Below are 24,813 nucleotides of genomic sequence, written 5' to 3'. Positions count from 1 at the left end.
TCCAAAAAGGCTCGACTGGCTGTGCACAGGGGCGTGTTGGTCCCGGCATTAATGTATGGGAGTGAAAGTTGGGTATGGCAAAAGAAGCACGAAAGCAAAATAAATGCAGTGGAAATGAGAGCGTTAAGGAGTATGTTGGGTGTGAAATTGAGTGACCGGATAAGGAACAGCGTGATAAGGGAATGTTGTGATGTGAAAGAAGATGTAGTTACAGGAATAGAAAAGGGTATGTTGAGATGGTTCGGTCATGTGGAGAGGATGAATGAAAACAGGTTGACTAAGCAGATATACAAGGAGAGTGTGGAGGGAAAGGTCGGGGTGGGAAGACCTAGACGAACATATCTTGATCAAATTAAGGACGTCCTGGTGAAGGGTCAGGTCAAAAGTGCCCGAAACCGCCGAGCTTGCATGAAGAGAGTTATGAATGTGGACGAAGCAAAGGAAGTATGCAGAGATCGTGGCAAATGGAAAGAGGTAGTCTCTGCCTACCCCTCCGGGAAAGAGGCGTGATTTTATGTATGTATGTATGTTCATTTAACTTCGAAAAAATATCCGCTGCATATGTGAGTTTGAGTATGAATTCGTCGTCCATTAAATGTTCAATATATTCAGTTTTTCCTTCCAAGTAAATTGTAACTTCATTGCGTAGTTCCACTAATCATGTCGAACTTCTGTATGCAGAAGAAAAGATGAATGAAGACTACCCATTTCTTCACACAGCTTCTGAAGTAAGCGAGCTTGTAGTGGTCTTGTTTTAATATAATTTACGATTTTAACAGCCGTATCTAGTACTGTTTTGAAATCATCAGGTAATGCTTTGGAAACAAGTGCTTCTCTATGAAGGCTACAGTTTGTCCACAAAGCACAGGGACTTTGTTCAAGAATTCTTGTAACCACACTGCTATTTTTCCCGCACATTGCCCGCGCACCGTCAGTACATATACCGACGCAGTTATTCCACTGTATACCTTTTTCTTTAATATGGGAATCAATTGCATTGAAAATAATCTCGGGACGTTCCACGAATAATTGGCTTGCAAAATAATATATCTTCATGCACGTCTGCTTGCCATATATAACGAATAAAAACAATCAATTGAGATAGGCCTCGCACGTCGGTAGACTCATCTAGTTGCAGAGCATAATATCTACTACTAATTATTCTCTGAATTAATTCATCTTCTGTCCATTCAGCCATTTCGTCAATTCTTCGCGCAACAGTATTATTTGATAGTGGTATGCGCTCGATTTCTTTTATTTATTTATTTACTAATTTATGTACACAGAAAACATCGAGACTGATAAACACAAGAAACAAAATTACAAAGGTTCTGCTTATTTCAAAAGAAATCTCTTCCAGCAGACCCGAGATAGGAGACATGATGGAAAGGGTGACAGGCGTGTACTCCACTCACACAACTAATAATAGACATACAAAAACAAATGCATAAATAAAATTTAATAAAATACATTTATAAATACAAAATAATAAACTTACATAAAGTATATACAATATATACCAAATTAGCAAGGCTTGGAGAGGTAATAATTTTTAATTAATTTTTTAAATTGGGACAGTGATTTAGAGTCACGTATCTCAGGAGGCAGTGAGTTCCACAATCTAACAGCATGGACAGAAAAGGAGTTAGAGAAAGTGGCCGAACGATGCGTAGGGAATTTAAGTATGGTTCTACGATGAGACCTGCATGGAGTATCGACAGGACAAACAAAGGTGAAGCGGTTGCGCAGATATGAGGGATATGCAGGATTATAGAGAGTATTGTAAAGAAGGCAAAGTATTCTCATATTTCTACGCAGACGAATGGGCAGCCAGTTTAGTTGCCTGCGAAACTCCGAGACGTGATCATACTTCTTGAGGCCAAAAATGAATCGGATAGACAAATTTTGTAGACGTTCCAGTTTATCAAGGAGTTCCTCGGTAGCATCCAAAAAGCACGCGTCAGCATAGTCGAGGAAAGGAAGAATGAGGGATTGACATAAGGAAACTTTAGTTTGAAAGGGCAAAAAATTTTGGAGACACTTCAAAGTGTGGAAGGAAAAGTGTACCTTGCGACTAACCTCGTGAACGTGCTTCGACCAGCTAAGTGTAAAATCAAAAATAACACCAAGGTTCTTCGCAGTTTCCGCAAAAGCTATAACCGAACCATCCAGAAGTAAAGGGGGTAAGTCACACAGGTCAATACGACTGCGTAGATGTTTACCACCAATGAGCATAGCCTGAGATTTCGATGGATTTATTAATAACCCAAAAGAGCTAGCCCAGCGACTCAGCTTGTATAAGTCATCGTTCATGGAAGCCACAGTTGTCTCAACCTCATCAGCCAAGCAATGCCGATAAAGCTGCAAGTCGTCTGCATAGAGATGTATACTAGAAGAAAGAATATTAGTAACAGTATTAATAAACACAGAGAAAAGCAAAGGAGAAAGGACACCACCCTGGGGTACACCAGCACTGAGCTCAGCTCTCCGAGGCGAACACACTGCGAGCGACCCCGAAGGTAGGAAGAAAACAAGGCAAGAGCAACAGGTGACACGTTAATAGATCGGAGAATTCCGAGAAGGACATCAAAATCAACAGAGTTGAAGGCACTGCTGAAATTGAGAAGTACAATCAAAGTTAGGGATTTGTTTTCCATAGCCCAGCGGATGTCATCGGTAACATTAAGCAAAGCCGTCACAGTACTATGTCCCGCACGGAAACCTGACTGATAAGGACTAATTATGTTGTTATGATTTAAAAAATAAGATAACTGCATTTGAACAATCAGCTCAGAAACTTTAGATAAAAAGGGTAAGATAGATATAGGTCTAAGCTGTGAAAGTGATGAAGGATTAGAGACTTTAGGAAAGGGAATGACATGAGCTAGTTTCCAAGACGCCGGGAAATATCCGGAAGTTAGGGAGAAATTAATTATATGAGTAACAACAGAAAGAATAGCAGGGAGAAGGAGCGTTATCATTTTTGCAGAGATCTGATCATCCCCAGCCGCGTTAGAAGTGACATGAAAAATAAATCTTTCAACTTCATCCTCAGTAACACATGAAAACTCAAAGGCAGGGTAAGGTGGAACAGGAAGTTTGGATAGTTGATTCAATGTGTCAGATTAAGAGGCAGAAGACAGAGTAACAGGCGGAAGAGAAAAATGTCTGTTAATGTCGTTTGGGTCTAAGTTACTGTGATCGAGAACCGAAGATTTGTCAATACCCACTGATCTAAGAAACCGCCACACATAAGCAGGGCTACGACCAACGAGAGAATCATGAAAATAACTTCTTTTAGCATCCCTACACATACGACTGCAGCGATTGCGAAGGACCTTGAAAAGCGAAAGATTGTGTTCCGTCGGGTGACGCTTATACCTGCGCTTGGCTTTATCTCTTGGTGCCATAGTTTCTTTAATTTCGCTAGAAAGCCACGGTGCAGGGTTTCGTTTAGCCTTAATACGTCTGAGGGGAGCATGTAGATTTTTTACTTCTTTTTCTCCAAACATTGCTCCAACAGCATCTTTGATTGATGGTAATACTAAGTCTTCGCCAATGGTATGAGGCTTACCTGTTTTGGCGATCCTTAAGCTGATGAGGTACGACGCATATACAGCATTTTCATTTATATTAATGAAATGAGAAGCAATTTTTTTGATGACTTCATTTCCAATAACTTTTTTTGAAAAAAATCTACTGGCTTGTTTATAGCATGAGAATGCTTTGTTTCTGTATGACGTATCAGCTTACTTGGACGCATACTTTCGTTCGCTAATATTTCGTAGCAAATCACGCATTGAGGACGTGGATCTGCCATATCATGTTTCCATGTGAATCCCAGTTTCAAATAATCAGGGTCATATTTTCTCACAACTTTCCTTCGTTTCGTGTCATGCGAACTCGTTGAAGGCATTTGAAAGTCGGATTCAGTGTCGCTTTTGTCATTATTTTCACAATCACCTGCCGGCGGCGAAATAGGTTTCGTTACCCGTTTCAACCACTTTTCCATCACTATCTTCAAACGTCAATATTTATTTTCGAATAAAATTACAGTAGGTACGCCCGCAAACAAACACGACACAACGCGTAATGAATGAACTTCGCAAAAACAAAAGACGTCTCGGTACTACACGAACCATTTCGTACCATTTCGTTTGCACCCCGCCCCCCTCAGCACGCGCGTCGCCCGCGCTTACAATCCGTCCGTAGCTGTTAGTCTAGACATGCGCAAAACAGTACCCTTAAAAGTACTAAAGAGTTATACTACCTGTCGCCATAATTTTAAAATCACCAAAGTTGATTATTTTTGTGTAAATAAATAATGACAAGATAAAAAATGTACTAACATTACGAAATAGCGCGTCAGTTATAATTTATGCCTTTATGTCTTAAGTATGAAGCAGTGTATGCCATAAAAATTTAATCTTTATGAGAAACGTAATACTGCTCTAATTTCCAAATCAAAATCGAAATTCGTCAAGGAACCGCCGGCGCCAAGCCGACCGCCCACGGTGATGCCGTAGGTGCTGCGTACTATAGCGGGGCGAGATTGAGAAGTAAAAGCCAACTACGGGATAACAACTTTACTTCGGTAACTTATCAAAAGAAATAACAAAACTCGCTCGCTAATAAGAAGTGCATACCGCACCGGTCCGCGCGTTGTTTAAAGACTGACTTGTTCAATGAGGCGCACGGGCGGTCCTCGACGCGGGCGTTGGGAACGGCGTGGTATGGACGGGGGGGGCGGAGAGTGACGCGATGTCTCCCCGGAAGGGCCTACAATGTTGCCCGCTATAGTACTGTTTAATGTCAGTGTCATGCTAAATTTTACCGGGTTATACGTACTGTATCAGGGACATTCCGGTTCGTACTCTTGAGGCGTGAGGACGTTCTGCCCGTTCCCTACCTCCGGAGCACGTCCAGGAAATTTCTGCCCGTTTGGATTAGTGACTCAATCGCCCTGTGGTGATTGGCTCGCAAATTCATAACGTTCAGGACCTCTCGGAGATTATTCGAGGAATAGTGAGCGCAGCCGCGCACACCGTTCCTGCGAAAAGTCTTATTACACGGAGTGTGCCCTTCTTAGGGCGCCGCACCCCTCGGGAGTTGCCCGTGTATCGCAAACGTCCTTTTCAGGACGATCAGGGGATTATTCCAGGAACAAAGTGCACTTGTGCGCTATTGTTTCCGTGGAAGTCCTATTTCACGGAGTGTGTCCTTTTAGGACGCCGCACCCTTCGGGAGTAGCCCGTGAACCTCAACCGTCCTTTTTAGGGCGATCAGGGGAACTTTCGGGGAGCACTAGCGCACTCGTGCGTTTAGTGTTTTGCCGAATTTCCTATTTGCACGGAGTGTGCCCTCTTAAGGGCACCGCACCCTCCGGGAGTCGCCCGTGTACCTCAAACCGTCCTTTTTAGGGCGATCAGGGGTCTTTCCGGGAGCATAAGCGCACTTGTGCGTATAGTGTTCCGCTGAAATTCCTATTTCACGGAGTGTGCCCTTTAAGGGCGCCGCACCCTCCGGGAGTCGCCCGTGAACCTAAACCGTCCTTGTAAGGGCGATAAGGGGATCGTTCAGGGAGCACAGGCGCACGTGTGCGTTTTGTGTTCTTGTGAATAATCCTATTTTGCACGGAGTGTGCCCTTCTTAGGGCGCCGCACCCTTCGGGAGTAGCCCGTGTACCCCCCGCGCCGTCCTTCTCAGGACGAACGCTATCATCTTGAGGAAATAAGTCAACCTTCCTTTTTCCTCGAAACCGCGTGCCCTCCTCCTCGTTATGGAAAAACCTCCCGACCCCGACGAAATCCCGGAGCATGTTGTTGAAACGTTCAGGGATGTCCTAACGGACTACCTGTCTGTTCATCTGAACAAATTCTGCTTGTTCGCCAGGCTTAAACAGCCGTGGCTAAGCCCCTACCTGCCGAAATTAATCGGCGACTCGGCCAAGAAGGCCAAATCCCAGGCTTCGGAGGAATCTGAAGCCGAATCCCCCCTGTCCCAGACTGCCATGGAGGAATCCGACTCTATGGAGCCGGAAACCCCCGCTGGTAGCTCCATGGACACCCACATGGAGACGACCACCCTCTCTCCCGCCTCTCCCTCTTCATCGGACGATGAAGAGTTCATCACCGTTGGCCATAAACGCCAAAAACGGTCTAAGGACAAGGCCCTCCCTCCAACCAAGGCCGCCAAACCCTCCGGTGAGGCTAGGCCTTCTAAACTCGCGCCAAAATCCGCGCCAAAACCCGACAGCGGCAGCCGAGCCAAAGTCCCCCCTCCTCTTATCCTCCAAGATAAGAGCAAGTGGACAATGGTGTCGGCCGCTTGCAATGAACGGAACATCCGGTTCACTTCGGCCACCAATATCAGCCACGGGATCAGAATCAAGATCCCGACTGAAATCAACCACCGTGCCCTTCAGAAATTTCTGAGGGAACGAAATGTAGCGTACCATACCTACGCCCTGGAGGACGAACGCCACCTACGCGTCGTCATCCGAAATGTCCCATGCGAGATCTCGGAGGACTTCATCCTCCAGGATCTAAAATCCAAAAATCTCCCCGTGCTCGAGGTACATAGAATGTACCGAGCTAACAAAGGCGCTAAACAGCCCTTTAATTTAGTTCTAGTCATTTTAGAAATGACTAAAGCCGCGAAAGCGGTCTTTCAAATCAAAGAGGTGGCTGGCCTCGGCGGCATTAACGTCGAGAAACCCCTCAGCCGCGGCGTTGTCGGCCAATGCCACAACTGCCAGTTATACGGCCATTCGGCGAGGCATTGTCACGCCAAGCCAAGGTGCGTAAAGTGCCTAAACCCCCACGCCACTAAAGAGTGCCCACGCACTCGGGACTCATCCGACCCGCCCGCTTGCGTCCTTTGTGGTGAATCGGGACACCCGGCCAACTGGCTGCCCGAAAGCACCAAAAAGACAGCAAAAAGGCTTTACTCCTAAGCCCCAAGGCAAGCCTCCGCATAACCCTCCTCAAATCCCTCAGAGGGCTGCACCTGCGGCCCCAATCCCTCCCTCCTCTCGCCCCGCTACGTACGCGGACGTGACAAACGTCCAACTGCGTCCCTCCGCTGTTAGGAATCCCTGGACGGCTCAGAAACATGCTCCAACTCAAACGCCACAGGCCTCACCTGTTGCGGCGTTGATATCCCCCCCCCAGGTTTTGAATCAGCACCGCCAAAAGCGGTGCAAAACCTCCCCTCCTCTCAGACGAGACAGACAGACCAGCGTCCCCGCGAAATCGCCACCGCCCGCGCCGATGGCGCGGTCGGTGACGGCATCACGGACGAGGACGCGTCGGCCGCTTTCTTCGGCGTGCTCAGAAGCGCTCCCGATCTGCAACTGATCGGCGTTATTGGGCGCGCCCTCATTGCGGCCGGCAATGACATTATCAAACGGATGGAGGTTATGTTCCTCTACAAATCTTTCTTTGACCAAATTGGGGAATATCAGATTCCCCAATCCACCCTCAACAAGCGACCGTAATGGGTAGCTCGAATCGGAGAATTAAACCAGTCTCCCTGACCTTGGCGTTCTTCAACGCTGATGGCCTCTCTGAACAAAGAGAGGAAATCAGTAAGTACCTCGTCGACCATCAAGTCGACATTCTCTTGGTGCAAGAAACATTCCTCAAACCCGCAAATCGCTCCCCGCGAATTGCAAATTACAACATAATTCGTAATGATAGAGTCGGCCCTAAAGGCGGCACTCTTATCTATTACAAAAGATGCTTACATTGCATCCCTCTCCCTCCTCCGACTCTCGAGAACATCGAATGTTCAATACTCAGGTTGAGCATGACCGGCCATCAGTCGGTCAACATCGCCTCCTGCTACCTCCCTCCCGCAAAGAGACTTCTCGAAAGTGACCTTAAATCACTATTCGACCTTGGAAACGCCACTATTCTAGCCGACGATTTCAACAGCAAGAGCATCCTATTCAATTCTGCCACGGATAGCTCCAATGGATTAGCCCTTTAACGTCTCATGGACGAGCTGGACTTTGAAGTTGTCGCTCCCGTAGCCCCTACTCACTATCTCCGCATAGTCTCCCACACTCCGAGCGTGATCGACATGGCCCTCATCAAGAACATCGCCCTCTAGGTGGTGTCTCTAGAGGTACACGCCGAGCTCGAATCCGACCATCGCCCGGTGCTCTTGCAACTCGGTCCAGTAGACAACGGGCAACCTGTTCATCATAGAACGGTGACCGACTGGAAGAAGCTCTCTGCAGCTCTCGACCAGCCGTCTCCCGATCTAGATGACATCCCTGATAGGATCACCACCCCTGACGAGACAGACCACGCTATTCTCCGTCTCACAAATCACCTACAATCAGCTGTAGAAGGCTGCACCAGGCGAGTCGCATCGATGGATCCTACCCATCGATGTAGTTGCCCGATGACGTACGCGATTTGATGAGACGTAAGAATGCGGCAACGAGACATTATGACTCATACCCCACCGAGGACGCCAGACTCGAATTACGCTCCCTTCAACGTCAAGTGAGGGAGAAAATCCGAGAACTGAGAAACGAACGATGGGATAACACCTTGTCACAGTTCCAACCATCCCACACCACATTCTGGAATCTGACCCGAGCTCTGCGTTCAAACAGAATCGAGCCAGCTCCCCCACTCAACAGACCTGACGGGTCGATCGCCTTCGAAGACGAGGAAAAGGCTGAATGCCTAGCAGTCAACCTGGAGCAGCAATGCTCCCCGAGTCTCGAGCCGGTAGACCCGGTCCATCTCGCAGAGGTCAACAGCGTTGCGGAAACTCTCACTCCCGCTAACTCTGACGAGTCCCTCCCGGACATACCCCTCCGCCCCACCACCCTCGACGAAGTCGAGGAAATCATCAAATCGTACAAACCCCGAAAGGCCCCCGGAGCCGACGGCATCTCAAATAACGTTCTCAAACGCCTTCCCCAATCTCTCTTGATTCTCCTAGTATGCATCTTCAATGCTGCTTTGGAAAACTGCACTTTTCCTAACGCATGGAAAAGTGCAACAGTCATTGGTATCCCCAAGCCGGGTAAGGACCCGGCTAACCCCTCCTCCTACCGACCCATCAGCTTGCTCAACACCATGGGCAAGATCTTCGAGCGCATTATACTCGCTCGGCTGAAAGACTATATAGAGTCTAAAAGCCTCATCCCCGACGAGCAATTTGGCTTTAGGGCCAAACACTCGTGCGTCCAACAAGTGCACCGCCTCACGGAGCACATTCTCTTAAATAAAAACAGGGGCTGGAAAACGGGATCGGTCTTCTTCGACGTGGCCACGGCGTTTGACAAAGTATGGCACCAAGGTTTGATTTTCAAACTTGTTCGCATGGGGCTGCCATCCTCTCTCGTGCGCATCTTACGAGACTTTTTGTCAAACCGCTCGTTCCGCTACCGTCTGGAGGGCTGTCTCTCGTCGCCCCGCCCCATTCGAGCAGGAGTCCCGCAAGGATCCGTGCTATCCCCGACCCTATACTCGCTATACACTAGCGATTTTCCGCGAACCCCGAATGTGGAAGTAGCGCTCTACGCCGACGATACGGCACTCTATTCCTCCTGTAAACAACCGGCCACCATAGCGAAACGACTCCAACAGGCCATCAAGGCTCTGGAGGAGTGGTTCCGTCTATGGAGGATCGAGGTAAATCCCACAAAGAGTACAGCAGTGTACTTTTCAAGGGACCCCGACATCACCACGAGACCCCGCCGGGGAGGCTCAACGCCGATCGTTGGCACCCTTCACATTTATGGCAGGCCCATTCCCTGGGCCAAACAAGCCAAATATCTAGGAGTCACCCTAGACAGTCGCATGACGTTTGGTCCTCACATCAAACGCGTGAAAAACAGAGCTGCCTTGGACCTCTACAAGCTCAGCCCCATGATCGTCAACCCAAAAATGTCGTTTAGAAATAAACTGACATTATACAAGTTGTGCATCCGCCCCGTCCTCTCTTTTGCCAGCGTGTGTTTTGCACACGCGGCAAAATCCAACATTGTATTGCTTCAACGCATACAAAATAGATTCCTCCGAAAGGCTACCGGGGCCCCCCGATACACCAGAATGAGTGATCTCCACAGGGAACTGGAAATCCCATCGATCGTTCGTTACTTCAAAGAAACGTCACAACGTTTCTTTGAGCGAGCTCCCGCCCACCCGAACCCACTGGTAGTGCAAGCTGCCAATTATGCCCCCGCACCCAACGCAAGGTACAGAAGACCTAGGGATATTCTCTCCGATCCGGACGACCCAATTACGGCCGCCGTCTCCCCTTCAGACCCCCTACCTTCCCAACAGAGGCACCGTGCCGACATACTCGCGTTCATACACCGCGTTCGCCGGCGAACGCGGAGAAGTAGGACTAGTGGCCGGTTCACTAGGTACCGCCCCACGGCGGCACCCGGTGGATCCGCCACTTAGTCAGCCCTTATGGCAGTTGAACACTAGGTTCAACCTACACGGGTGGCGCCAAAGCCGAGGTTCGTCCCACTTTGGGAACCCTTTGAGCAGCCACTGCGTCGGCTGGAGGCCCTTCAGGCCCCGCCACTAATAGTCCGGTTAAGTTGTTAAGCCCTTCAGGCAACAACGAGTAATTACATAAAAAAAAAAAAAAAAAAAAACTGTATCAGTAGGCGGTCACGCCATATTACGCGCTATATATTACTCGCAGTACTTACACATGTCTATCAGTCGCCCGCTGTCTAGCGGTTGGATCGGTAGGGTGGTGTGTCGTTCTACAGGCAGGGCCCACTCAATGTTCGCTCGCGACCCACCACTGGGTCGCGACTCATACTTTGGGATACACTGCTCTACGACAATATTTTTACTCACGTGTGGGAGAATCAACGTTTCATGGCGTTATTGTTGAGGCAGACAAGAAACTCACCCCGCTTAACTTAGAAGACCACAATATTCAACGAAAAGAACAGATAACAGATGAGAAAGAGAAGATTGCGACATGGAAACGAAAGACTTTACATGGACGACACCGAAGTGACCTGGAACAACCTCATGTCGACAAACAAGCATCAAACTCATGGCTGCTTTTTCCAGCGACGGAAGGCTTCATGATCGCGATCCAAGATCAGGTTATATGAAACGCACTAGAATTGGCCTGGGGCGGCTATTACTCTTTGATCCCAACCTATGGCACGCTTCAAACGAAGTTGAAGAGATCCCCTCCATACGAAACCTTTCCCCCAGGATCGTAGAGATAAATATTATGTGTGTTTGGAACAGCTATGTCTATGAGAAAGGCAGTTTTATTGATTTTGTCATGGAGTGTGATATCCGGTCGGTTATAATGTATTGTTTTATCTGTGATGATCGTTCTATCCCAATATATTCTGTAGTTACTATTGTTATGTATATTTTCTGGTTTGTATTTATAGTATGGTACTTTTTTCGGTATAAAATTGTATTTGTGTGCTAAGTGTTGATGTATGATAGAAGCCACTTGGTCATGGCGGTGTTTGTAGTCGGTTTGAGCGAGGGATTTGCATGCTGAAGTGATATGTTGTATGGTTTCTGAGTTTGAGTAGCAGTGTCTACAATTGTCTGTAGGGATGTTTGAGCGGATTATGTATTTTTGGTAGTTAAGCGGCGAACGAGACGAGCGGCGACCAAACTTAAGTAGAAAATTACATAAATTATTCAATATTTTCTTGTAGGTAGTTAATTCATTGAGTTTTGTTTAGTTTGTTTACATTGAAACTTAAATGGCGGCGATGGTGTCCGCACCCCATCACGTCTCGTTCCCGGCGGGAGCGGTATGAGGTCTGCTGAAAGTCGCTTTGCGACGATGAATGTAAGAGGAGGAATGAAGGATAAGATTGAGGAAGTATGCCAGATGATGGATGAAAGACGTTTGGATGTGTTGTGCGTGAATTAAACGAAGCGGAAAGGATGCGACGCGACGTTGCACGGCCCTTACACGGCTTATTGGTCTGGAATTTCCAGTACCAGCCGAGGCTGTCAAGGGGTCGGTCTAATTCTTTCTGCACGAATGGCTGAGTGTGTGAATGAGTATGAGTGTGTCAGCCCTCGTCTTCTATGGTTTAGGCTGAAAGTTGGAATCACTCGGATCTTCGTTCTAGGTGTTTATGCACCGTGGGATGTGGGTTCGGGGGGTACAACAACAGCAAAAAGCGAAAACGAGGAGTTCTGGAATAGTGTAAGAGAAGTATTGAAAGTTACCAAGCCAAATGAGAAGATTATAATGCTAGGTGATTTTAATAGATGAAAGGTGCTTGGTGCGTTTGGTGACGAAAAGGTGAATGATAATGGAAGAAGTGTATTAGAAATTTGTCTAGAGTGGGATCTTTTTGTGTCGAACTCAATGTTTCAACATAAAAAGATCCACACCTACACAAGAGTGGAAGGTATTTTAAAAAGTATGATAGACTTTGTGATTGTAGATGAAAGATTGAAGAACAAAGTGCTGGATACCCGTGCATATCGCGGTGCTGGCATTGACTCGGACCATTTACTGGTGATATCCCGGATAAGGGGTGTGGGATAACAATGGACTGTATTTAATAAAGGAGATAAATTAGAGTAGGTATGTAACGTGGTTGCCCGGGTTGGACAAATCCCCAATGAAATTTGAGTACGACTCACCTTTCCTCTGCACGGCAGATTTCCCAGTTCCTCACGGAGGCCTCCGGGTAATTGAAGATATACCACACACACAACTCTGTCCAAAATCACTTAAAACAAAATTTATTAAAAGTTTCGATGGTGATTGCGAGCGCGCTTGAAGCAGACTACTCTAGCGCCACTTTTTCTCTCGGTGGCTAAAACTGATACTTTCTACCACACATTAGTCCGGTGGCGTCCTCAACATAAAAAAAAGAAATGTCCAACCACAGATTAAATACGAAATATACCCCCTACCGAAACCATAGTTATTATGGTTTCTAATAATTAAGAAAGTATACTTAAAGAGATAATAAGTCATGAAAATTGACAAAGGTATATATAACAATATATTAAAAAAAATAATAATAATTAAAAACTTAGATTTACTTTGGTATTTAAAGTTTAAGAAACTAATTGGTATAGGGTAATGGACTAAGTTTATTGACTGGTCTTTGCAGAACACTCTTTTCAGTGCGCAAGGTAACACAACGGACGACACCGTCAGGACCGGGATGTAATTTTTCTATTTTCCCTAATAGCCATTTACATGAAGGGGCATTATCTGTTTTAACCAGAACTAAATCTCCAACATTTAGGTTGGTGAATTAAACCATTTTGCTCTTTGTTGAAGTGTATTTAAATATTCGTGACTCCAGCGTTTCCAGAAAATTTGAGAGCACTTTTGTACATACTGCCATCATGACAGTCTATTTTCGGGCACTTTTTGGAAATTATACTCTGGTAAGGAGGTTAAACTTCTGCCGATTAGTAAGTGTCCGGCAGTCAAGACGTTAAATTCATTAGGGTTGTCACTAGCTGGCAGTGGACACAACGGGCGCGAATTTAAAACTGCTTCAACTTTACAAAATACAGTAGTAAGTTCCTCAAACGTTAAGGACTTTTCACCTACGCTACGTAATAAATGATATTTAGCTGACTTAATGCCAGCTTCCCAGAGTCCACCCATGTTAGGAGCACTTGGAACATTAAACCTCCACACTAATTGTCTTTTGGCGCAGCCATTAGTGATGTCATTCTCGTTATCACGCAAAAACTTTTGAATTTCGGTCAAATGCTTACTCGATGCTATAAAATTGGTACCACAGTCTGAATAAAGTGCCGAGCAAAGACCCCGACGAGCAACAAAGCGATCTAAACAAGCGAGAAAACATTCGGCGGACAAAGAAGATAACACCTCCAGATGTACTGCTTTTGTGGAAAAACAGATGAATAATGCTAAATAAGCTTTAGAAACTTTAGCATGACGATATAAACTAGTTTTGATTAAGAATAGACCACCGAGATCTACTCCAACGTGAGCAAATACTTTGTGGGGTAACAACCTGGTAGGTGGTAGCGGTGCCATCTCAGGTTGTAACAAAGACGGTTTGCATTTAAAGCAAATTTTACATTTGGATAAAACGGATCTTATTACACTACGAGCGGATGGAATCCAGTAATTTTCATTAATAATGTTTTGTAAGGTACGTGGACCTACATGTAAATATTTTTTATGTAAATATTCTATTAATAATCTAGTAAATTGACTATCCTTCGGTAACAGACGTGGATGTTTAGCATTATATGGAAGTTCAGAATAATCTATACGACCCCCTACCCTGAGAAAGCCGGGGGTATCAATAAATGGCGATAATTTTCGAAGCGAAACTACATGTTTATTATTCTTTAATAACTGTAATTCAGATTCATAATATGCACTCTGAACTAAACGAATTAACCTGTCCAGTGCTTCATTTAATTCAACTGTCGATAAAGTTGTGGATATTTTATCCTTATTTTTTAATCTTAAAATCCAAGCACACGATCTTTGTAATTTAGTTTTTCATCTAAAACAGACTAAACATTCGTATACAAAATTCTTGTTTAGTTTCTTGACAAAAGCTATTATTTGAAAATAAATTTACTAATTTCACTTCTGGTGGTTTGCTATTATTTTCGATAACGAAGGTACAAATAGGCCAATCCTTATAATCCTTTTTCATCCAATCTGACCCGTATAACCATTTCTGAGTGCAACTGATAAGTTGCGACGGAGATGCTCCGCGGGAACAAATATCTGCTAGATTATCTTCACTGCAGACATGACGCCAATAATGAGGAGGTAAAACTTCTATTATCTGTGTCACACGGTGACAAACAAAAGTTTTCAATTTATATGGTTCCGTTTGTAACCACGACAACACGATTGTCGAATCTGATAAAGCAGTAATTTTGTTTATTTTAACTCTTGTAAAAATATCACAGACAGATTTTATTAATTTACTCAACAAAACAGCGCCCATTAATTCTAATCGGGGAATTGTTATGGGTTTTATGGGAGCGACTTTAGATTTGGCGGTAACTAAGCGAACTTTAACATTATTGTCACAATCGCGACTGATGACATAAACGCAGGCAGCGTAACCACTAGACGACGCGTCCCAAAAGCCAACTAAGTCACAGTCCGATTGTCCCGGTAATAACATATGACGTTCAATGCGTAACTCCGCCAATATCGGAAGTTCTGAAATGTTAAAACAAAATTATTCTTCCTATTAATTTCATTTCTTCGATGTTTCTTTTCTTTGCCATGTCAAATTTTACTTAGTTAGGTATGTATCGTTAGGTGTGAGAGAGCCTGGTGACTTGTAATACAGGAGGTTTAATCCTACCTAGCTCAGGCACCAGTTCTCTCCACTATAAGTTTTACAACAGAAGTCTGTACTTACCTATATTCACCTATGTGGAGAGAAAATAAACAAATTTTTAATTTAATTTAATTTAATAACATTGCCAAGTTGTACTAATATTATCGGGCAACTTTTCATCCCAACCAATACCTAATTTCCAAAGATCCTGCATTATTAATTTAGCTAAGAAAGTGCATGGCGAGATAAAACCCACGGGGTCATATATAGACGCTAATAACTTCAGAACGGATCGCTTAGTAGAAACGCTGTCTGTCTTATTAACTGAAAAAATAAAACAATCTAAAGTGGGAATCCATTTTGGACCCAATACTTTGATACTACTATCGATATCATCTTTACTAAATGTTACAGAACCTTCCCCATTCTCTTCAGGAACTCTCAACAGTAAATCCTTACAGTTACTCATCCACTTTTTTAAAGTAAAATTTGCGCTTTCAAAAATACCTATTAGTTGGTCTTGAACTAAACACGCTTTATCATAAGACTCACAAGAATACAAAATGTCATCCATGTATACACATTCACGTAAATCTTGAGCAGCGAGTGGAAAACGTTTCCCTTCATCTTCAGCCAATTGGTGCAGTGTGCGGATCGCCAAAAAAGGTGAACAGCTAAGTCCGTATGTAACCGTTTTTAATTCATATAAGTTTATGGGATCGTTAGGCGAATACCGATACAAAATATGTTGATTATATCTATCTTCCTTTCTTAATAATATAGCTCGGTACATTTTGCAAACATCACTCACTAAACAATATTAAAAAAACGGAATTTTAATATGATAGCAGTAATGTCAGGATACAACTTCGGCCCAATCAATAAATTATCGTTTAACGAAACGTTGTTGCTACTTTTGGCTGATCCATCGAACACGACACGTAATGGAGTTGACGCGCTACTTGGACGTAAAATACTATGATGTGGAATAATATATTTGCTAGGAATATCGCCCTGATAACGTTCCATGTGGTCAAGTTTTTCATATTCATGCATAAATTCGTTATATTTCTGATGTAACTCAAGAGTACGCGCAAGTTTACGCTCGGTATACAATAACCTACGTTCGGCCGCGGCGCGGGAATCACCCAGTGGCGCGGGGTCGGTTACGAACGGTAGTGGTACGACATACTGCCCGTTCGATTCTCGAAAATGATTATTAACAAAAATATTCTCAGCAAGTTGGTCCATAGAAATAACGACAGGTGTGCACGGCACTTCCTCCAGTTCCCAAAACTTATGCAATATTTTATCCAATGAACATTCCTCATTATGCGAGACAGATAAATGAAAATTTTGGGAATTATTCTCTCTGTGTGGGAATAATTTACCACTTACAACACAACCAAAAACAGTCTCAATTACGCTTGGAATGTTTGAATTTATTAATATCGGCTTACCCGTGATAAGATCTGGCACAATGTCATTACCCAATAAAATATCAATTCGCGATTTTTTGTAGAAAAATGTGTCTGCTAGTTGATAAGAATTATATTCATTAATTACATGTTTAGGAAAATTGACATTAGGCATATCAGATGAGACCTTGGATACTACGATTAAGTTGGCGTTAAATGTAGGACCGTCTGAATGTTTTGGTTTTATTGTGCATGAAATCATCCCTTGATTTTTCACTATGTTCCCGCCTAAACCATTAATAGTAAATGGGCATCTTTTACGCGGCAAACCTAACCTCTGAGCGCGTTTATTTATTGAAGTAGGGTAGTTTTAAATAATTTTGACGTGTAATTGTTTAATTTAAGTAGGGTAATTATAAATATGACACTACCCTCTATATTTTAGCATAAAGACGGTATCTTAGAAAAATAAAATATATTTTGACAAAGTACCCTACAGGAATAATAAATCACAGCTCTATAAAAACATAGCAAATCATGCTAAACAAATAAGTAAGATATATAGATGTATGATTAACAAGGTTTTGAGCAGTATTGGCTGCGATTGTTAATTTAAGGTAGGATAAGTATAACTTATTACACTACCCTGTATTTTAACTATAAGACGGTACTTAAGAAAATATTTTTTGACAAATACCTACAGGTATAATAAATTACGCATTAACAATTACAGCAAATCATGCTAATTAAATAATGAAGATCCACAAATGGATGTGATAATTATAGGTTTTGAGCAGTATGCAAAGACAGGATAGATTGGAGAGAAATATGTTAAACAAAAATTCATAAGTAAAATAATTAAACAAAATAAAGAATAAAATAATAATAAAAAAGTTAGAAATAAGCCGTGTGGTTCCCGGCACCAATACAAAAAAGAATAGGACCACTCCATCTCGTTCCCATGGATGTCGTAAAAGGCGACTAAGGGATAGGCTTATAAACTTGGGATTCTTCTTTTAGGCGATGGGCTAGCAACCCGTCACTATTTGAATCTCAATTCTATCATTAAGCCAAACAGCTGAATGTGGCCTATCAGTCTTTTCAAGACTGTTGGCTCTGTCTACCCCGTAAGGGATAAAGACGTGATCATATGTATGTATAGAAATAAAAAATTAAGATAAAAGAAATCTAATACTATTGTAAAATATTATATAATAAGGACTTATAACTCATCAAATGTATGTAAATGAAGCAGACTATGTGAAGTAATAAGTCAGGATATAGTTATAATCATATACAATGTATACAATATTGCTTAATAATGTCTTTGCCACCACACAAAGAGATACTGCAATAAACTCCCCCTGGGTGTGGAGTAACACCCGGGGGAAAACTTAAAAAAAAAAAAAAAAAAACCTCTGAGCGCACTCTGTAGTGATGAATGAACTTTGAGCTCCGGAATCTAAGACTGCACGGCAGTTTTGATATTGTCCATCAATATCAGTGATGTGAGTAAGTGTAGTTGCTAAGACTACCCCGTATTTATTTTCATCTACACAATGTAGTGCGTGATGAATCGTTCGGTCACTCACGGAGTGAGAAGAAACGAGCGCTTGTTGTGTGTGTGACGGAGACGGTTGCGCGGACGAAGTACTTGGCGGCACGGCCGCTGCGATTGTACGTTCCGCTTTACCTGTATCTTGATGCAATAAATAAGACAACAATGCAATAATAAGAAAAAGATACTTTCCTCAAATAATTTTCTTGTGTGAGGGTCTAGTTTTTGTAATGATAAATGACAAATTAAAAAAATCATTCAGGTTTTTTATATTTAACGCTTGAATAGCCTTTAATGAATGGTCAAAAGTTTCAATAAATAATGTGAGATTAGCCGTCGTGTCTCTAGTGAGCGGCGTAAAGTTAAGCATTTTATCAAAGTAAATACACGCCAGAGTTCTGTTATCGTGATATTTGTCGATTAAACTTTGCCAAACTACCGCGTAATTAGCAGATGTAATAGGTAGTTGTTTAACTATATTTAAAGCTGAACCTTTAACGCATGACAGTAAATAATGAAATTTATCGATGTCAGTAAAGTTTCGGTTATGAACTAATGATACAAACGTGTCATAAAAGGTTGTCCAATTTTCAATTTGACCGTCAAATTGAAATAATTGTATTTTAGGTAATGCTGGAACCACTAAATTCTTTTTTACAAAATATTCTTCTGGAGATTTATCTGTCTTGTATTTATTTACGATTAATTGACACGCATTGTACATCTCGTTGAAAGTTTCGAGTTCACGATTATTTAATTTTGCCTTCGGTTGTTTTTGTAATTCTAGTTCGTATAAATCAAAAATGGCCGATTCAAATCGCCTCCGAACACTTTCCATATCGGAGAATTGTACCAAAAATGAAGGCAATCGATCTAAGTTACTCTCAATCTTTCCAGACATATCATATATACGTTGCATTTTAATGAAAAGATATTCTTTTTTTGCTAACAATGTATTTATTTTAATTTGCAAAGTTTCGCTTTCCGCCATGTTGATAACACTTGCCGGCTTGTCGGCAAATTACGCACTTAGTCAACAAAAAGCAAAAGTATGGCTCAAAATAAGATTAATCTTGGCTCGAAGAACCAGAAATGTGGGATAACAATGGACTATATTTAATAAAGGAGATAAATTAGAGTAGGTATGTAACGTGGTTGCCCGGGTTGGACAAATCCCCAATGAAATTTGAGTACGACTCACCTTTCCTCTGTACGGCAGATTTCCCAGTTCCTCATGGAGGCCTCCGGGTAATTGAAGATATACCACACACACAACTCTGTCCAAAATCACTTAAAACAAAATTTATTAAAAGTTTCGATGGTGATTGCGAGCGCACTTGAAGCAGACTACTCTAGCGCCACTTTTTCTCTCGGTGGCTAAAACTGATACTTTCTACCACACATTAGTCCGGTGGCGCCCTCAACATTAAAAAAAGAAATGTCCAACCACAGATTATATACGAAACAAGGGATATCTTCAATCGCTGGCGGCACAGGGTAAGGGAGCAAACCAGCGCTTTAGAAAGAGTGAAAGTAGAAAATTTGCAAGATATGGATGTAGGTAAGAAGTATATTAATAGACTGAAGGATGAATTTGAAGATTTAGATGAGATGAGCGATATTGAAGATGGATGGAAGGAATTTAAAGAAAGAATTGTGAAAGTAGCTGTTGAAGTGTGTGGTGTAAGTAGAAGAAGGAAAGGGAAAAATCACAAAAATGCGTGGATGAGTAAAGATGTGCAAGAACTTGTGCGATTAAAGAAGAAAGCATGGCTGGATTTGTTAGCAGCAAAAGCTAACTTAAGAATGCAAGAAGTTATAGATGAAGATGTGAATGAAGCACGTAAGGAATATAAAAAAAATGAAAGATTTGGTTAAGAAAGCTGTGATTAGAAAGAAAGAAGAGTATAAAGAGGAATTTGATAAAAGGTTATCAGAAGACTTTCAGTCAAATCTGAAAGTATTCTGGAAATCCGTAAGGTCAGCCCGAGGAAAAACTATAACCAGAGAGCTGACTAGGATCAGATGCCAGGATGGTAGCGTTGTGAAAGGAGAAGAATGTGTGCTAAAGATATGGAAGGACTTTTTTGGAGTTTATTTGAAAAACATGAAGAAAATAAGAAAGAGTTCTGCAATAGCGAAGAAAAAGAGAATGAGATGGAAGGCGAAATTGAAATGTTCGAAATTGTGGAAGCACTTAAGAGTATGAAAGCGGGTAAGGCTGCTGGGTATGATAGAGTGTCGGTCGAGATGCTAAAAGCAGGAAAAGGCGTCGTAGCTAGAGAGTTGTACTGCCTTTTCAATTTGTGTTGGAGAAACGGCCGAGTACCAAAAGATTGGTGTAAGGCGGTTATCGTGCCACTTTCCAAAGGAAAAGGGTCACAACTGGACTGCAAAAATTATCGTGGTATAAGCCTGCTTAGCTTTATCGGCAAATTGTATGCTAAGGTATTGATTAAAAGAGTCAGGAAAGAAACTGATGACAAAATATGGGATACTCAAGCGGGATTTCGAAAGGGAATGGGATGTACTGATCAGGTCTTTTCTTTGCGGTGCATAGCCGAAAAGTTTTTGGCCAAGAGTCAAAAAGTCTATTGCACATTCGTGGATTTGGAAAAGGCCTATGACAGAGTTGAGAGGAATGAATTGTGGTCAGCACTTTCTATGCATGGGGTGAGCAGTCTCTTAATACGAGCACTGAAATCCTTATATGAGGATTCGAGTGCTTGTGTCAGGATAAACGGAGCGCACACTGAGTGGTTTAAGAATGAGAAAGGCGTTAGGCAAGGATGTGTTGCGTCACCGTGGCTGTTCAACCTATTTATGGATAGTTGTTTGACAGATTTGAAAGAGTCTGAAAGTGGATTAAGGATGAATGAGTTACTCGTGAAATGTCTGCTCTATGCCGAAGACCTTGACGGAACACATCTGACAGCTTGAGGAAAATGTATCCAATCTTTTGGAAAAAAAATACTGAATCTCTCAGACAAATCTCGGATCATGTCATGGCTACAGAATCATTAATTAAAGATGCTAATTACATTGAGGAAATGATTAAATCCGCAGGAGACTTATGTACGATCGCGTTCATATCTGCAGTCATAGTTTTAAAATTCTTACGGGTTAAAAAAGCGTGCACTGTGGTTCCACTAGATACACACACATGCATATTTAAAAAGAATAAATATTCCTTCAAATGAATACGGTCTTTAATACCAATGATTACTAAGTAAAACAGTTTATTATTCTATGACATATAACATAACAAAACAGAAAGAGACGGTAATTAACATTCGCCGAACTGGGCCCGATAATTGTCGATCGAGATATCGTCGTCTCTCATTATTTGCATAAGATTTGCTTATAGAGGGAAGCCTGCGACTGCCAGACTTATGTCATTTCAATAAGGTTGAAAGTTTGTCTGCACACGACCCTAACATAGGTAGTGGTTCCTTTGAAAGTTATTGGGTAGCAATTTTATTACTTCGTGTGAGCAAGTGAGATCTAAGATATATGAGATAATCTCGCTTGCTCACACTCGCTTGTTCTAGTTACTAGCGTTACTTGGATTCCAAAGTTATTCAAGAATTTTTTTTTGTCTATTTTGGTGTTACTGACAATTTTTAAAGTTTCAAGGTGCCATTTGAACTAAGTAACTGACTGACTAACTAACTAACTGATATCTAAGAATTACAATACCCGTGTCTTCAAACACGGAAATCAGCAAGAAATATTAAACAAGAGGGAGCAAAATAAAACATTCAATAATTAAAATTAGTAAATTTTATTGAAACAGTTTACCTATAGTTTTATTTACACATTGATGATTATATAAAGCTATACATATTACACTAATTGTATCATCCACTTATCTCCTATTATTAAGGTTACAGCTTAATTATTCGTTTTCATAAAGAAAAGATATTGAAGCTGTCCTTAAAATATCTAAGTAATTAGTATTTTTAATATAAACTTGCAGAACCTTTCACGCACTATATGGACTCGATGCACAGGGAAGTTGTCTTGCACAAATGATATTGTTGGCGTATCATCAATCGGATAACTACACCGCACAGTTGGTAACATGGTTTCTTGCAGCACTTGCACATAATGAGCAGCTGTAGCGCGTCCTGCTATCCACACCTGTTCCCCAGGTCCTGCAGCACTCATCCAGCCCCACATATTTACAAATATGTGTCCAGACTCCATATTTGGCACAATATTTTTTTCTTCATATTGAGTTGCATTTCTTCGCCATAAATGAAGCCTACCGCATTGTGATGACATAAAAGAACTTTCCGTCCGTAAATATCGCTTTTTTCCAGTCAAAATCCAAATACTGCCGAGCAAATTCTAAACGTTTTGCTTATTTATTTCGAATAAATACGGCTTTCTTGCTGGCTATCTGTGGTGCAGTCCTTCACGGTGCAAACTCGACGAACAGTAACCACTGATGTGTCGAACTGTTCCGCAAATATTCTGGTCGGTATGAAGCTATTATTTTCGTACTGTTCCACCATGGATCTCCGCTGTGTGGCGTGTCGCTGTGTTGATTAGCGGACGACTTTTTTTTTTACACTACCCTCTTCTTGATGGCGCGTTACCCAACGCTTCACCGCTTGTTGTTTATTGTGTTATTTATGTGAATGTGTGAGTGATAGCAGCGGTGCAAGCTATAAAGTTTTGCCAACTATGACTGCAATTATGAACGCGACCGTACCTGTGGAATATTTAACGGGTCAAGTATCAGTAGTACCGTAGTTCCCTCCCCATGTCTTGGGGACTTGTCTGATAGTATGCCGGAGAGTGTCGGTGTTGATATGTGTAGCCCCCAGAACACAGTCATTTTTTCAGACAGCATAGGACGCAACATGGGTAAACTGTTTAGTGAGTATTTATCAAATATAATAAATTATTGTCTACCCAATTCCAACTTCTCACAAATTATTAATTGTATAAAAAACACACAATTGAGCAACACATCTACAATTGTTATAATGGTTGGAAACAGTTTAAATATTAGTAAACAAGACCTTATTCAGGGTCTAGGAACTCTGAATAATTTAAATGTAGGTAAAATAATTTTTTGTGCTTTTCCCTATATAAGTTGTCAGACGCCAAAGAAGAATAAATTTATTCATTTGATGAACAATATTGTTCATAATATGTCATGTCGTCATGACAAGTTTGTATTTTTTGATACAAATTTGTTCATAAAAAATTGTTTTTTGACTAAAGATAATATTTATCTTTCTCGACTTTATAAAAAAAGAATTGCTACTTTGATAGCAAACAACATAAAAGAATGGACGAGTTTACATTGTGGTAAACTACATTGTTTACAAAATCTGACAAAATCTACAGAATCATCAAATTTTTGTAATGATGATTCTGTGGACGCTACATGTGGTTTAAACTAAACCACAGGACAAAAGGAAGGACAAATGAATTAAAAATTGTACACCAAAATATACAGGGCCTTCCTGGCAAAGAACTTATTATTGATCTATTTAATGAAAAAATGGATGTTAATATGGTGTGTTTGACTGAGCATTGGATCTTGGAGGGTGAGCTGATGCCCAGTCTTAACAATTTTAATGCGGTGAGCTGCTTCAGGAGAGGGTCTGCAATCAGAGGCGGTTCTGTAATATATGTTAAAAATGGTCATCGCTGTAAGGAGCGCCATGACATAGTCAGACTTTCTCTTGAGCGCTGTGTTGAGGTATCTTGTGCCGAGCTTGAGGAACACATTGTTATTTGTATTTATAGTCCACCCAACAGTAGTATTATAGATTTCCTGAATGTAATGGAGGAAGTTCTAATAGTACTACAAAAAGTAATAAGAAAGTAATTGTTTGCGGTGATTTTAACATTGACATATTAGTTAGCTCCACAGTGACAATACAGTTTCTTAACCTATTTAAATGTTTTAACTTAGATAATGCCTTCTTGGAACCAACCCGCTTCACTGCCACATCTGCTAAATGTATTGATAATTTTTTTAGTGAACAGAAACCAAATAATAAAAATGTATTTAGTAAATTACCCTCTGATCACTGCGGTCAATTAGTTACCTTTTCCACTAAACGTAGTACATGTGATGGATTAATTATGTGCAGACCTATCACAGCCCATAAAATCAATAAATTTACAAGTTTTTTAGAAAATAAAATTTGCGCAGTAACTTACACGGGCAGCGATCCTAATGGTCATTATAATAAGTTATTTACTACCATTTCAGACGCGTACTCTGAAACATTTATACAAAAGAAACGGAAATGCAATAATAACTTTAAATTCAATGAATGGGCTACTGTTGGCATCTACAAAAGTAGAAAGACTTTGTACGATTTATATGCCCAAAAACAGTATCGATTTGAAAGCGGCTTCGTAGACCATGTTAGGAATTATTCAAAAATTTTCATAAAAGTATGTCTACATGCAAAATCTTTGTTCATTAAAAACAAAATAAGTAATGCTCCTAACAAAACAAAGGAAACCTGGAGTGTTATAAACAAGGAAACTGGTAGAAG

This window comes from Amyelois transitella, chromosome W (genome assembly GCF_032362555.1).
Source record: "Amyelois transitella isolate CPQ chromosome W, ilAmyTran1.1, whole genome shotgun sequence".
NCBI classification, from domain to species: Eukaryota; Metazoa; Arthropoda; class Insecta; order Lepidoptera; family Pyralidae; genus Amyelois; species Amyelois transitella.
This window is presented reverse-complemented; position numbering follows the sequence as displayed.